At 48.5% G+C, this 13,683-nt stretch overlaps 1 protein-coding gene across 1 annotated transcript in view; it reads right to left on the reverse strand.

Moving 5' to 3' along the window:
- MLXIP (MLX interacting protein) overlaps positions 1–13,683 on the reverse strand; it is a 2,063,149-nt gene that overhangs the window by 266,325 nt on the left and 1,783,141 nt on the right. The gene's annotated exons all lie outside the window — the stretch shown is intronic.

Below are 13,683 nucleotides of genomic sequence, written 5' to 3' on the forward strand. Positions count from 1 at the left end.
TGACACAGAAGAAATGGTTTGTAAAAGGAAACCGGAAAAAGATGACAACTCTCCATTAATAGCCTGACCGCTGTGACCACATGTACTTCTTTATTTAGTGAAAGTCATCCAAGAACGGGTAGTCTGGGATCCTTCAGGGGAAGTTGATGAATCTGCGCTCCTTAGTGATATTTCTACTATAACCAAGATTCTTATTTAAGTCTTACTATAGCTTGCGAATACTGTCCTTTTAATAAGAAGTCTACAGGCGCCTAAACTGACCATGCCCACTGGTGTATCAAGTGCTATTGCAGGTATGATCTATGTTCGCTGATTCGATAAGGACAAATGCAGAGAAGATGTGCTAATGTTTCCTGATGCAGACGACATAGTCAACACTTGTTGGAGACTGACTGGGTCACTCATGATGGCAGAAGGTGGTTCAGTGAAGTACCTTAGAATCCCACATCGTTCATAGATGTCAATAAAGAGCTGGGCATGCTTTCTTCTCTTTAGGCTATGTAGGCTATGTCGGTCAATCCTAAAGGAAGCTGTATGTATCACTTTATTTAGTGCTGTTTTGAACTGATGATGGGACACGTTAGTTCCATAAATCAGCAGCAACTTCCATTTTTAGACCCTCTGAAAGGGCATTTGATCAGCAATTATTGCCCTTTGGGTTGCTAGCCATTTGCCCTTTGGGTGCTGGCCATTACTTGAGTCCAGATTTAATTCTTCGAGGATATTATTAAATATTTTTATTGATATGCGATCTCAGAGGCATGAATGAAGTACACATCTTACAACCTTATGTGTTAAAACATGCCATTGTCTTTTTTTTAAACACAACAAAACTTTCCCCAACATATCCCTCCCTTCTCCCCTACAGGTGAAAGGCATAATATTCCGAATATAATTCCAACAGCTTTAAAAAACAAAATGGCAAAGCGCTAATGCATGACATGTAAGGTGTGTGTCCCCTTTGTGCTGTTGTGTATAATACCACTATTTATTCATGCTTAATCATAGTTTGTTCATCATTTAATGGATGTCAGAGAGCAATGAGCGTCAAGTAATCATTCAGGAGTAGTAAGCAGGGTATGTGTATCCCCCTGCGAATTTAAGTCTATTAGCATTTGCCCCATGCTCGTAGATCGTCTTCTAGTTTCTCATCGCATCTAACCTGCTTCATCCTAACTACTTCCGCCATGACCCATTCCATCATGTCCCGTAACCATTCTTTAAGGTTCGTCGGGCTTGGCTGCAGCCATCTGATGGCTCTGCGGTGTTTCTCTAGCACTAATACTAGGTTCAGAAATTTACCGCTAAGTTTCGTTTTTAATGGGTGCCGGTATTAGCCCCAACAGTAGTTCCTTCAGGTTACCTTTCAGGACCCATCTTGTCACTCGTGTAAATTTGTCTAATATCTCCTGCCAGAATATCTTAATACATATATACTCCCATACCACATGTAAAAAATCCGCTTTAGGATTCCTGCATCGCACACATTCGTGCGACCTGGTGGGGTAGATGTTATGTAGTGTTTTAGGAGTAAGGTATAGTTGGTTTGCAAAATTAAATTGTATTAATTTAAATTGGGCGTTTGAGCTGATTTACTGTGTCCCCTTGTGTATATTTTGCCACTCTCGTTGGGTGATGTCTATTCCTAAACTTTCCTCCCAGCTAGAGTGTGCTTTTGGGGTAGTCACAGGGGCGTCGTCTCTGATGGCTCTATATAAATGTGTAATGAGTTTATGACCTCCTGACATGTCTAGAAGTCTGGTTAACGTCTGAGATGGTATATGTTTGTCAGGGAAAGTCGGTCAGATTTCGCGTGTGGTAGCTAGCATCTTACTGTACTGCAGGTATTGCCCTGTGCCTATTACAAATGAATCAATGGCATCGCCTCTCGTTATATATTGACCACCTAGGTAGAGGCCTCCCAGTACCTCACAACCTCCGGCGTTCCATTTGGACATAGACATAGTGTTTTCAATTTCTCTGAAAGGTTTAAGTATCTATATGGGCATATTACGTGCATACGGGGCCCTACGGAGGACCTTCGTGACCATCCCTTCCCACATGCAGCTCATTATTCGGATTAAATATGGGTTTCTGTCTGGAATCTGTGCTCCCATCATAAGGAGGATAGGGAAGGTCACTTGCCCATCGAAGGTCCCCAGCAATCTTTTCTACCAGTTTTCCTTTCCGTCAAAACAATGCACTGCATGTTGCAAGTTTGATGCCAGATAATAAAATTCGAAATTAGGGAGTTCTATGCCCCCCGTCCCACGTCTGCTGAAGCATCTTTAAACTGATTCGCTTCTGTTAAGTGGCCCATAGAAGGTCCACCATGAGCTTATCTAGTCCATGGAAATATCTTTTGGGAATCTCATATAGGGAGTTCTACATAACATACAGACAGCGATGCAAAATCACCATTTTAATCAGGGCGGATCTACCCATTATCGTCAGTGGGAGATCTTTCCAAAACTGAACCGAGGCGACCAATCCAGTCAGTACCTAACCTAAGTTCATGTCCAGGAATCGTTATCGATCCAATGCCAATCTAACATCCATATACCAAGTCCTTCCTGACACCAAGGGAGGGGAAGTTATGGTAAGGTTGAGGTGGGTAGTCTCACTAGCGTGCCAAGTGGCATAATTTGTGATCTTTGGGCGTTCACTGATAGGCCAGAGGCTAACGTAATTTCCAAAACTGCAGTCTGAAGTACAGGTATAGCCTTCTCTGGTTCCTGCAGATACAGTAAAATATCATCCGCATAAAGCGAAACCACGTGAGTAGTACCTCCTACCGAAATTCCCCAAGGATTTAATCTGTGTTGAAGTGATACCGCTAATGGTTCCATCGCCATCACGAAAAGCAATGGGGATAGAGGGCATGCCTGCCGGGTGCCCCTACAGAGCGAAAAAGATTTTGACATATGAACACCTGTACGGATTTGAGCCGTCGTGCAGAATGTAGGAGTTTCACCCACTTTATATATTTGGGCCCGAATCCCAGTCTCTACATAACATGCCATAAATAGTCCCATCTCGAAGAAACAAAAGCCTGTTCTACATCAAGAAAAACAAGCACGTATGGGCCCATCTGGACATCGGGAGCCTGAAGAATATGGAAAAGTCTACGGAGATTCGATGCTGTACTTCTTTTGGGTATAAATCTGGACTGGTATTCGTGTACCAACCCAGGTAATAATTGGAGTAGGCGGTGTGCCAACAGTCCGCTAAGTATTTTAACATCCACATTGAGCATGGGAAGGGGTCTGCAGGATTTTACCTCATCAATAAGTTCACTAGGCTTCGGGATGAACACTACCATCGCTTCTTGCAATGTATCAGGGAGACGTCCCATCCTATAAGCGTCATTATAAATCTCCAGCAATTTATTGGTGAGTAGACCTGTAGTTTTATGATAAAATTTGGCAGGTGGGCCATCACCTCCCAGGGTTTTCTCTGGTCTCTGACGTCTTAATGATTCTAGAATTTCCTCTCCTGTTAAGTCTGCTTCCAAAATCTCACCATCTTCTGCTGATAGGCTTGAAAGCTCTAGACTGGCCAGGAAGTCTTGTATTGTGGGTGTTGTAGACAGAGGGTTGAACGAATAAACCTCAAGGTGGTCTCTAATCAGTGTATTTATGGCTACCAGTGAGGTACTGCTATTGCCCTTTGCATCGCGTAATACCTGGAGAGGGTCTCGTGAGTGAAATTGTTTTGTTAATTTTGCTAATGGTGCCCCTGTTTTGTCCCCCTCTGCATGTAAACACTGTTGGTGTGCTTTGTAAGTGTATTTTTCCAGTCTGTGCCAATCTTCAAGTGTTGCGTGTTGTAGCTGGCACTAGTCCTCTAATCTATGAGGTTGTGTTGGAAGTATGTTTTCCAATTCCATAAGTCTGGCCTTGTCGTGTTCTAAGTCATGTTCTAGCTGTCTTTTAATCCCATATGTTATGTTCATACACACTCCCCCCGAGGACAACTTTCATTGCCTCCCAGTCATGGGCTCTCGTCTTTGAAGTGCCCCAATTCTCGAGAAAATAATGGGCGAGTGTCGTCTGTACTGTGGCCATGAATGAGGGATCACAACTTTTTTGTCGCTTAGTTTGAATTCCGGCCTAATCTGGACCGGTGATGTATAGTGCGTCAGCTGAAACAAAGACCTGAAGATGTTATTCTGTATTTTGTTAAAAAAAAAAAGGCACCAAATCTCCCTGGAAATGCCATAACCTTAAGATGGTTTCAAAAGTAGGTTGTTATGTTGTTTTTAACAGGGTTTCAAAGGCAAAGTGAAGAGATGTAGTTTTTGGTTTCAGCAAATTGAGATGTGTTAAGTGACCTCCTTTGTCATCCAGCCAGCATCCAATGTATTTATATTTATTGGATTGAGTCAAACTGAGTTTGTCCATGAACCAGACACGGGTTTTCTTTATTTTTCTTCCGAACACTACGATGTTAGCTTTTTCTAAATTTCCTTGACACTGCGTTTGAACTGCTATGTCTGTGCAGTGTATTAATCAATCTTTGTAGCCCCGTGGCTGTTTAACTGAGGAGGACTATGTCGTCCGCATAGAGCAATGCAGTTATGGAGCAGTTTGAGGTTCTCCTAATGGTTGTCCCTAAATGTCTATACTAATTATAGCAATTAGCCTGACCTCCAGAGAGGAAGGAACAACCTCAAATGGACCACAAGAGAGACATAAGGCAGACAACATGTTATTAGTTTTTCATTGTAACACTGGAACAAGGAATGTACAAAGTAGTGTTTTCATTGTGCAGTGCTTTTGCATTGGTAATCTATTACACACAATGTCAGAAATATGCTGCTTTTGATAGACACAGGCTTAGTTTGAAATCAGAATAATGTTGCACACACATTTTGCTACTAAACTACATTAGTTTGAAGAGGCAGGACAAAGTGATGCCAAGCCTACCCATGGGGAGTACTGTTGTATGGCCTCCACATATCACCACCCTGGAGAAAAACAACACAAGGCATTAGTTAAAACAAATTCTAGAACTGACTTACAATGTAATCTGGTAAACTCTTCATACATGTGTTTGCTTTAGGTGGAAAGAGGTATTTGGTCTGGTTAGACATAAATATGTTCAGGCTTCACATAGCTGAGCCCTCACTCTGCCTTGAGGTCAGACACCTGAGCTATTCCGCAAGTGACACAATCAATGCTCAATCAACAAAGAACAATTGGAACAGTCCATAATGTCTGGTCGATTTCTTCAAAGATTTCCACCTGCCCTTTGTTTAGTGCCTGAGGGCACAAATAAGAAAATAAGTTACCTGTAACTATAGTTCTCCAATATTGGTATCTTCCATAGATTCACATGCTTGAATCATTCCCCGTGGTCGAAGAGGAAGTCCCACTTTACCAGCAGTAGTCAATAACATACATAGCAGTTAATGTTAAAAATATTCATTTCAATAGCTTATCCTCATCATTTAGTAAGAACCAAAGTTCAGGTAACAGCACCCTCTGGAAAAATCACCACAGAGGCTTCAATCCCTCAGATTTTCCAGCACAAGTGGTATTTAAGAACCCAGGAAATAGGGGGAGCTGCTATGGGGAGACAAGTGGGTCGCATGTGAATCTATACAGGATACCAACACTGGAGAACTACAGTTACAGGTAAGTAACTTATTTTCTTCTCCAGTATTGGATCTTTCAATGATTCACATGCTTGAATATGAATAGTCAGCAGTTAACACTTGCAAATATTAACATTATCAGAATATAGCAGATGGTGGGAAATACCTTAAGATATGGCTCACCTTATTGAAACGATATCACAACACCGCTTGTCCCACAACTGCATCACTCTTGTAAGAGTAAACCAGGCCATAATGCTGTGTGAAGATGTGCCTGTTGGACCATGTCGCTGCTCGGCATATTTGCTGAATAGGCACACCGGCAAAGAGAGCTGTAGTCGTAGAGTCAACTCTAGTAGAATGAACCTTGACTTTGCATGTCAATGGTTTTCCAGCCTGTCTGTGACAGAATTGGCTAGCAACTGCCATCCATCTAGCTATGCTTTGTTTGGAAACTAGGAATCCTTTTTATAGATTTCCATTCCGACAAACAATTGATCCGCCTTGCGGAATTGTCTAGTCCTGTGTAAGTAGAACTTGATACATCTTTTAACATCTGATGTATGCAAAGATCTTCTGCCAATGTTTGTGGAAAGGCAAAGAATGTTCTCAGTATTATGGATCCATTCAATTGGAAATAGGAAGGAACCTTTGGTGTAAACGCAGGAATGGTTCTCAGCACAACGCTGTTATGTTTGAATTGCAGGAATGGCTCTTGAATTGTGAATGCTTGAATATCACTGACTCATCTTGCTGACGTAAGTGCTATAAGCAGTGCTGTTTCCATGTCAGGTAATTTAAGTCTGTCTTGTGAATGGGCTCAAACGGGGCCTTCATCAATTGCCCCAGCACTATATTAAAATGCGAAGCAGGAGGATGTTTCTTCATGGCAAGAAACACTTAAAGGCCCTTGATAAAATGCTCGATCACTCTGTTGGACCATAGCAAAGGTAATTTATCCAATCTTCGAAATAGTGAGATCACAGCCAGATGTACTTTAATGGAGGAGTGGGCCCATCTAGAATTGTCAACCAGAGGACATACAGGGGAAGTTTCTTCTGAGGTGATAAAATAGGATAAAAATGAGCAAACAGAAGTGCTTCCATTTACGTTTGTATGTTTTACTGGTGGTATCGGCCCTGGTTTTTGCAAGTATCTCTCTGTATTTTGCAGGAATATTCAACACTGCAAATGAATTGAATTCAGGAGCCAGGCCAACAAGTGTAGTGATGTCGGAGCCGGATGAAGTACCTGGTTCATCGGTAGCAATGTTGGTATGGGATTCAGCTGAATGTGGGCCTATTTTGAGAGGAGCAGTAGTTCTGTGAACCAGAATTGTCTGGGCCATCTGGGCGCAATCAGGATTACTTGGCAAGGTTCCAGCTTCAATTTCATGAGGAATCTCGGGATTAATGGGAACGGGGAAAAGCCTACATATGGATCCCTGACCATCTGATTGAAAATGCATTTCCTTCATGATCCCTCCTGTTGGTGCCAGCTTGCGAAGAATTGTTATTTCTGATTCTCCCTTGTCACAAAGAGGTCTAGGTTTGGTTTGCCTCAACAATAGAAGATGTCTTCCAGAATTTGTTGGTTGAGCTCCCATTTGTGACAGGTGGTGTTCATTCTGCTCAACGTGTCTGTTAGGGCATTGGTTGCTCCGGCACATGCTCTGCCTTGAGTGCCATTTACTGTTGCAGAGCCTATTTCCACATTTCCTGCGCCTGCTGTGATGGAGCTGATTACCTTGTGCCTCCCCGTTTGTTTATTTAATGCATGCTGGTGGTGTTGTCCGCGCAAATTAGCACTGATGACTTTGCTAATCTGTGAATGAAAAATAGTAGGGCCAAAGCTATAGCTCTGAGTTCCAGCAAGTTTATGTGCATTTTTTTCTGGATGCCTGCTTTCATGCCGCTGTAGGTGGCTGTCTCTATAGCTGCTGGGAATACGGAGTGCAATACGGAGTGCAATACGGACTTCGAAAAGGCCGATATTGTTGTCTGTATGGTTGAAAACCTCCTCTGTAAGAGTATGATCATCTGCCCCTGGCTCCCCGGAAGGGTGGTCTCCTTATTTGTAGTGTTCCCAAACACATGGTTGTATCCATGTCAGTTTTTATGGTTTGGAGAGCATCAACATGCTTGCCAAATAACACCTCACCATCGTACGGCATATCTAAGATCTTGCTCTGTATTTCTGGCCTGAAAGATGCCGTCTTCAGCCAACCCTGTTTCCAGTCGATGATATATCTATAGCACAGTCAATAATTTCAGCGTTAGTTCTCTCTCCCTCCTGCAGAATTTTGCAGGATTCACTTCTTGCATACTCGGGCAAGAGGTCGATGTCTGCAGCATTTGTCTGTCACAGCAACCTAATATTGCGAGGGAGTTAGTAGCTCTGACAGTAGTGGCTGCCATGGTAGAGGAGCGTTTCCCAATATTATCCAGCCCATGTCGGTCTTGATCTGGTGGTGTTGTAATATGGGTGGATGGATTCTTTGAGTGACGCAGGGCCACTAGTGTAATTACCGAATCCGGCTTGGGATGACCAATTAAACATGTTGGTGATTCTTCCAGTGCTTTGTACTTTTTATCCAGTCTAGGTAGCACTGCTGACACTGTAGCTGGAGTGTTCATAGCCTTGGTGCCTTACTCCTAAATAAAATCCACACTAGAGATGGCTCGGATGGATTTTCTCATGGGCTCTATGAAATTGTAGAGGAAGCAATCAGATTGTTTTGTTGTTAGAGGAAGCTGGCACCTTTTAGCTGCCCTTTCCATAAAGTTGTGGAAGTCACCAATGCCATCTGGTGGTAAATCCGCTGGTGGTGTGACAGGCGGAGATGGTGCTGGGATCAGATCAGATAGTTCATTGGGAACTGAAGCAGGGCTTCTTCCCAGTCATCATCTTTGAGAGGTGCGTCATCAGCTGGTGGTTCAGCCAATGTACTAGCAAGTGTGGGTAATGGGGCCACTGGTGGTGTTAATATACACAGTGAGCGTGTGAATGGTGTATGAATTTGTGGTGATTGCACTGGTCTTGGTGTTTGCAGTGGAGGAGCAGTTGTAGCAGATCTGAAAACCTCTTATAATAATCTTGGAGCATGTGCTGAAAAATATTGACCGAAGTCAATGGCATCTGTCCTGACTCTTCCTTGCTCTCCATAATATTGATCCTAGTCTTCATCATCCTCCTGATATTTCACATGTGGCTCAGAGGGACTATGCACTACCGCAAAGGGACCTTCATCCTCTGATTCATCATCAACCAGCAGATGTGCAGGTGGGAAAGGTGAAACCTTACTTTGGCGAAGTATGGGCTGACAATATTGGTTCTGTAGGGGTTTTTTCTCTTACAGAAATTATTGATAATGGCATCAATGGTGTTTTAGTCGACGATGCTGTTGTTGGTATCGTCGTCAATTACATTTTTAACTGAGGTGGGGGCGTGGCTTGAACGCGCGGCAAGATGGCCGCTCTTTAGAGAGGCTCGGCCCGGCTGAGCCCTTATCCATTATTCCTCCGTCTGTTCACACCGCATCAATCTGCTGAAATTGAGCGCCTATCACCTTGGGACTACACTACTTGCGTGGGATGTGGTTTTGGCGGCTGTGGTCCGCCAAAGCGACTACAGAGGAGGTGTGACTGGCTGCAGTGACCTGATCGCAAGATGGCGGCTCCCTTGATGTCCTGAAGTCGGTGCGCATCGGCGCCTGCTGAGCCTCCCTGCATCCTGTAAAGACAGTGTAGCTGAGCAAGGGCTGGCCGAGATCGCGGCACAACGTTGGACCCTGCCTGCCGCCTGCTCCTGGGGCTGCTGACCTGTGAAGAGGATAGTGCTTCTGCTGCCGGAGGCGGAGCGGTGAACCTACACGACTGGGGATCGTCGGCCCCGCCTGGCCTGCCCCGCGCCATGAAGAAGAGCCAAGACGACACCTGTGCGCTTGTCGCTGGTGGCGGTGAGTGGGGTGCGGTCCGGCCCGGGTTGGTGTCTGTGGAGGCGGGTGCGGGCCTGGGCGCGTGTCACGGCCCGTGAACTGTTGCTCGCTGCCGGAGAGCGCAGGAGGAGCGGGCCGCGGTGGTTGACTGCATAGCGGAGAGGAGGCCTGAGAAACAGAAGAGTTGCATGTTACTTCTGCACGGCGGCCCCTGCGGAGTGGGTTTGGCAGTTACACTGGAGCTGCCAGCCGCTCTCTCCACGCTGTGCTATATCTTTGTGGTGCTGTGGCAGTCGAGGGGCCTATGGCGGCCCGCCTTTGATATATAACGCGCTAACTCTACCCTCTGACATACCAACCTGCTGGAATTTCTCCTCTGTGCACTCAAAAATTTATTGGGGTCGCAGCGCCGGACTACCCTGTGCTACAGATTGCCCTGGTGTCCAACACCTTGTGAGTCTCTACGAACTGGTTGCATCTGCTGACGAGGAGGGTCCCATTTTGGCCTTATTGCGGCTCGCAGTGCTGAATTGTGTCCCACCCGTCGCCACGGGCGCCCTGTACCCTAGTGGGCCATCAGTCATCTGGAATTGCTGCATGCGATGTGGGACCGCCATCTCAGCTGAGACCTTCTGTGTGGTGCGTTAAGTGGCGGACCTCCCTGAGACAGTCCAACGTTCTGTTAGGCCCTCGTCTGCATCAACCACACGAGTGCGTGCAGAACTGCGGGAGGCTTGATTTGGTGCTGCCCCTTTTCAGTACGGCACTGCCTCGGTGAGCGGACTGACCGCCTTCTGCCTCTCTATTCCACTATTGGTGCGGGTTGGTAAAAGTGGGCCGACTTTCGTTCCGGACTGCAATTCATATCGAGGCAGCACTTTCCTTGGCAATTAATAATGGGGAAAACAGATAAATCACAGCTTCGCCTCACATTTGAGGCACGAAAATGTCCGAAAACGTCGCAGAAGGCGGCCTCCGACTCGGAGGCGGATGCCATTAGCGATGCACCCACTACACTTGAGACCACGCTGCTGGCAATGCAGCGCAGCCTCCAATACATAGAGGGCACAATGGCGGCGGTGAATAACCGTCTGGACTATATGTCTGCGCAGTTAGAGAAACAGAATACCCGCATGGGTGAGGTTGAACAAAGTGTATCTGCGACGGAAGATGGTCAAAGTGAGGTCGCGGTTCAGACACTAAGGTGCCGATTCCGATCCTGTAAAACCCGGGTACGAATGGTCGTACGGAGCGTTTTCTCCGTATGACTCGTACCCGGGAAATCCTCCTTACAAACCAGCACATACGAATTGTACAGAAATACCATTTCCGTACGATTCGTACAAAAGTACGTGCGGCGAAAAAATACCCACAATTCCGATCCGGGACATCGCGTACGTGACATCCGGACGGAGTCAGGCAGCGTTTTACGGACCAGCAAGTACGATTCGTGACTCCGTCACTCCGCACGGACCATTTTTTACGACAGCCAAAAACTGCCGGGAAATTGAGGACGAAGCGAAGAAGGAGCACCGGTACGCGACGGACAGCCATGGACCCCATCCTACATGTCATCCCGGCCCTCCTAGCCTATGACCTGGTGCACAGAAACCCACGCAGATGCCGCAGAAGGTCAGAACAACACCCAGGGGCAAAGGGGGGGGGGGGCAGGGGCAGGAAACATAACCCCCACCCAAGTTAAATTGTAAATATGTCCTGTACATACATGACCTCCTGGCTCTGGTCACTTCGGGGGGGACGTGTCCACCACTCCCTACGTACCGTCACAACGGAAGTGGACGTGGATGCGTACCCGTCACCACGACAATGGTGGTACGGACCGTACCCACGCTGTGGTGGCGTGGGTACGGCCCGTACCACCATTGGAGTGGTGATGGAGGTGTACGCGCCATACCCACGCTGTGGGGGCGTGGGTACGGCCCGTAGCACCATGGTTGTCATGAAGGAGTACGCGCCGTACCCACGCCCTCAGAGCGTGGGTACGGCGCATACCCCTCCATCACCACTCCAATGGTGGTACGGGCCGTACCCACGCCCCCACAGTGTGGGTACTGCTCGTACCACCATTGGAGTGGTGATGGAGGGGTACGCGCCGTACCCACGCCCTCAGAGCGTGGGTGCGGCCCGTACCACCATAGGAGTGGTGATAGAGGGGTACGCGCCGTACCCACGCCCTCAGAGCGTGGGTACGGCCTGTACCACCATTGGAGTGGTGATGGAGGGGTACGTGCCGTACCCACGCCCTCAGAGCGTGGGTACGGCCCGTACACCCTATGAATGCGGGGTTAGGGTCCGTCCCACCCGTACCCCTACGGCACCAGTACAGAATGGATAAAAGGCGTACACACGCCACGAATGTTGGCATAGGGCCTGGTGCAGCATATAAGCAGTATATTGGTGTGTGTGTATGCACAGGACAGCAGGGGGGGGTGGGTGGGTGGGTGGGTAGCTGCAGAGGACTCCCAGCAGTGGACAGAGACATGGGGGAGGGCGCAGAGGCCTCCCAGCAGTGCCCAGACATATGAGGGGTGGGTGCATATCACTCCCAGCAGTGCCCAGACATATGAGGGGTGGGTGCATATCACTCCCCGCAGTGCCCAGACATATGAGGGGTGGGTGCATATCACTCCCAGCAGTGCCCAGACATATGAGTGGTGGGTGCAGAGGCCTCCAGCAGTGCCCAGACATATGAGGGGTGGGTGCATATCACTCCCAGCAGAGCCCAGACATATGAGGGGTGGGTGCAGAGGCCTCCCAGCAGTGCCCAGACATTTGAGGGGTGGGTGCATATCACTCCCAGCAGTGCCCAGACATATGAGGGGTGGGTGCAGAGGCCTCCCAGCAGTGCCCAGACATATGAGGGGTGGGTGCAGAGGCCTCCCAGCAGTGCCCAGACATATGAGGGGTGGGTGCATATCACTCCCAGCAGTGCCCAGACATGAGGGGTGGGTGCAGAGGCCTCCCAGCAGTGCCCAGACATATGAGGGGTGGGTGCAGAGGCCTCCCAGCAGTGCCCAGACATATGAGGGGTGGGTGCATATCACTCCCAGCAGTGCCCAGACATATGAGGGGTGGGTGCAGAGGCCTCCCAGCAGTGCCCAGACATATGAGGGGTGGGTGCAGAGGCCTCCCAGCAGTGCCCAGACATATGAGGGGTGGGTGAAGAGGCCTCCCAGCAGTGCCCAGACATATGAGGGGTGGGTGCATATCACTCCCAGCAGTGCCCAGACATATGAGGGGTGGGTACTGAGGCCTCCCAGCAGTGCCCAGACATTTGAGGGGTGGGTGCAGAGGACTCCCAGCAGTGCCCAGACATATGAGGGGTGGGTGCAGAGGCCTCCCAGCAGTGCCCAGACATATGAGGGGTGGGTGCATATCACTCCCAGCAGTGCCCAGACATATGAGGGGTGGGTGCAGAGGCCTCCCAGCAGTGCCCAGACATATGAGGGGTGGGTGCAGAGGCCTCCCAGCAGTGCCCAGACATATGAGGGGTGGGTGCAGAGGCCTCCCAGCAATGCCCAGACATATGAGGGGTGGGTGCATATCACTCCCAGCAGTGCCCAGACACATGAGGGGTGGGTGCATATCACTCCTAGCAGTGCCCAGACATATGAGGGGTGGGTGCAGAGGCCTCCCAGCAGTGCCCAGACATATGAGGGGTGGGTGCAGAGGCCTCCCAGCAGTGCCCAGACATATGAGGGGTGGGTGCATATCACTCCCAGCAGTGCCCAGACATATGAGGGGTGGGTGCATATCACTCCCAGCAGTGCCCAGACATATGAGGGGTGAGTGCAGAGGCCCCTCAGCAGTGCCCAGACATATGAGGGGTGGGTGCAGAGGCCTCCCAGCAGTGCCCAGACATATGAGGGGTGGGTGCAGAGGCCTCCCAGCAGTGCCCAGACATATGAGGGGTGGGTGCAGAGGCCTCCCAGCAGTGCCCAGACATTTGAGGGGTGGGTGCATATCACTCCCAGCAGTGCCCAGACATATGAGGGGTGGGTGCAGAGGCCTCCCAGCAGTGCCCAGACATATGAGGGGTGGGTGCATATCACTCCCAGCAGTGCCCAGACATATGAGGGGTGGGTGCAGAGGCCTCCCAGCAGTGCCCAGACATATGAGGGGTGGG

The sequence above is a fragment of the Triturus cristatus genome, chromosome 11, assembly GCF_964204655.1.
Source record: "Triturus cristatus chromosome 11, aTriCri1.1, whole genome shotgun sequence".
NCBI lineage: Eukaryota > Metazoa > Chordata > Amphibia > Caudata > Salamandridae > Triturus > Triturus cristatus.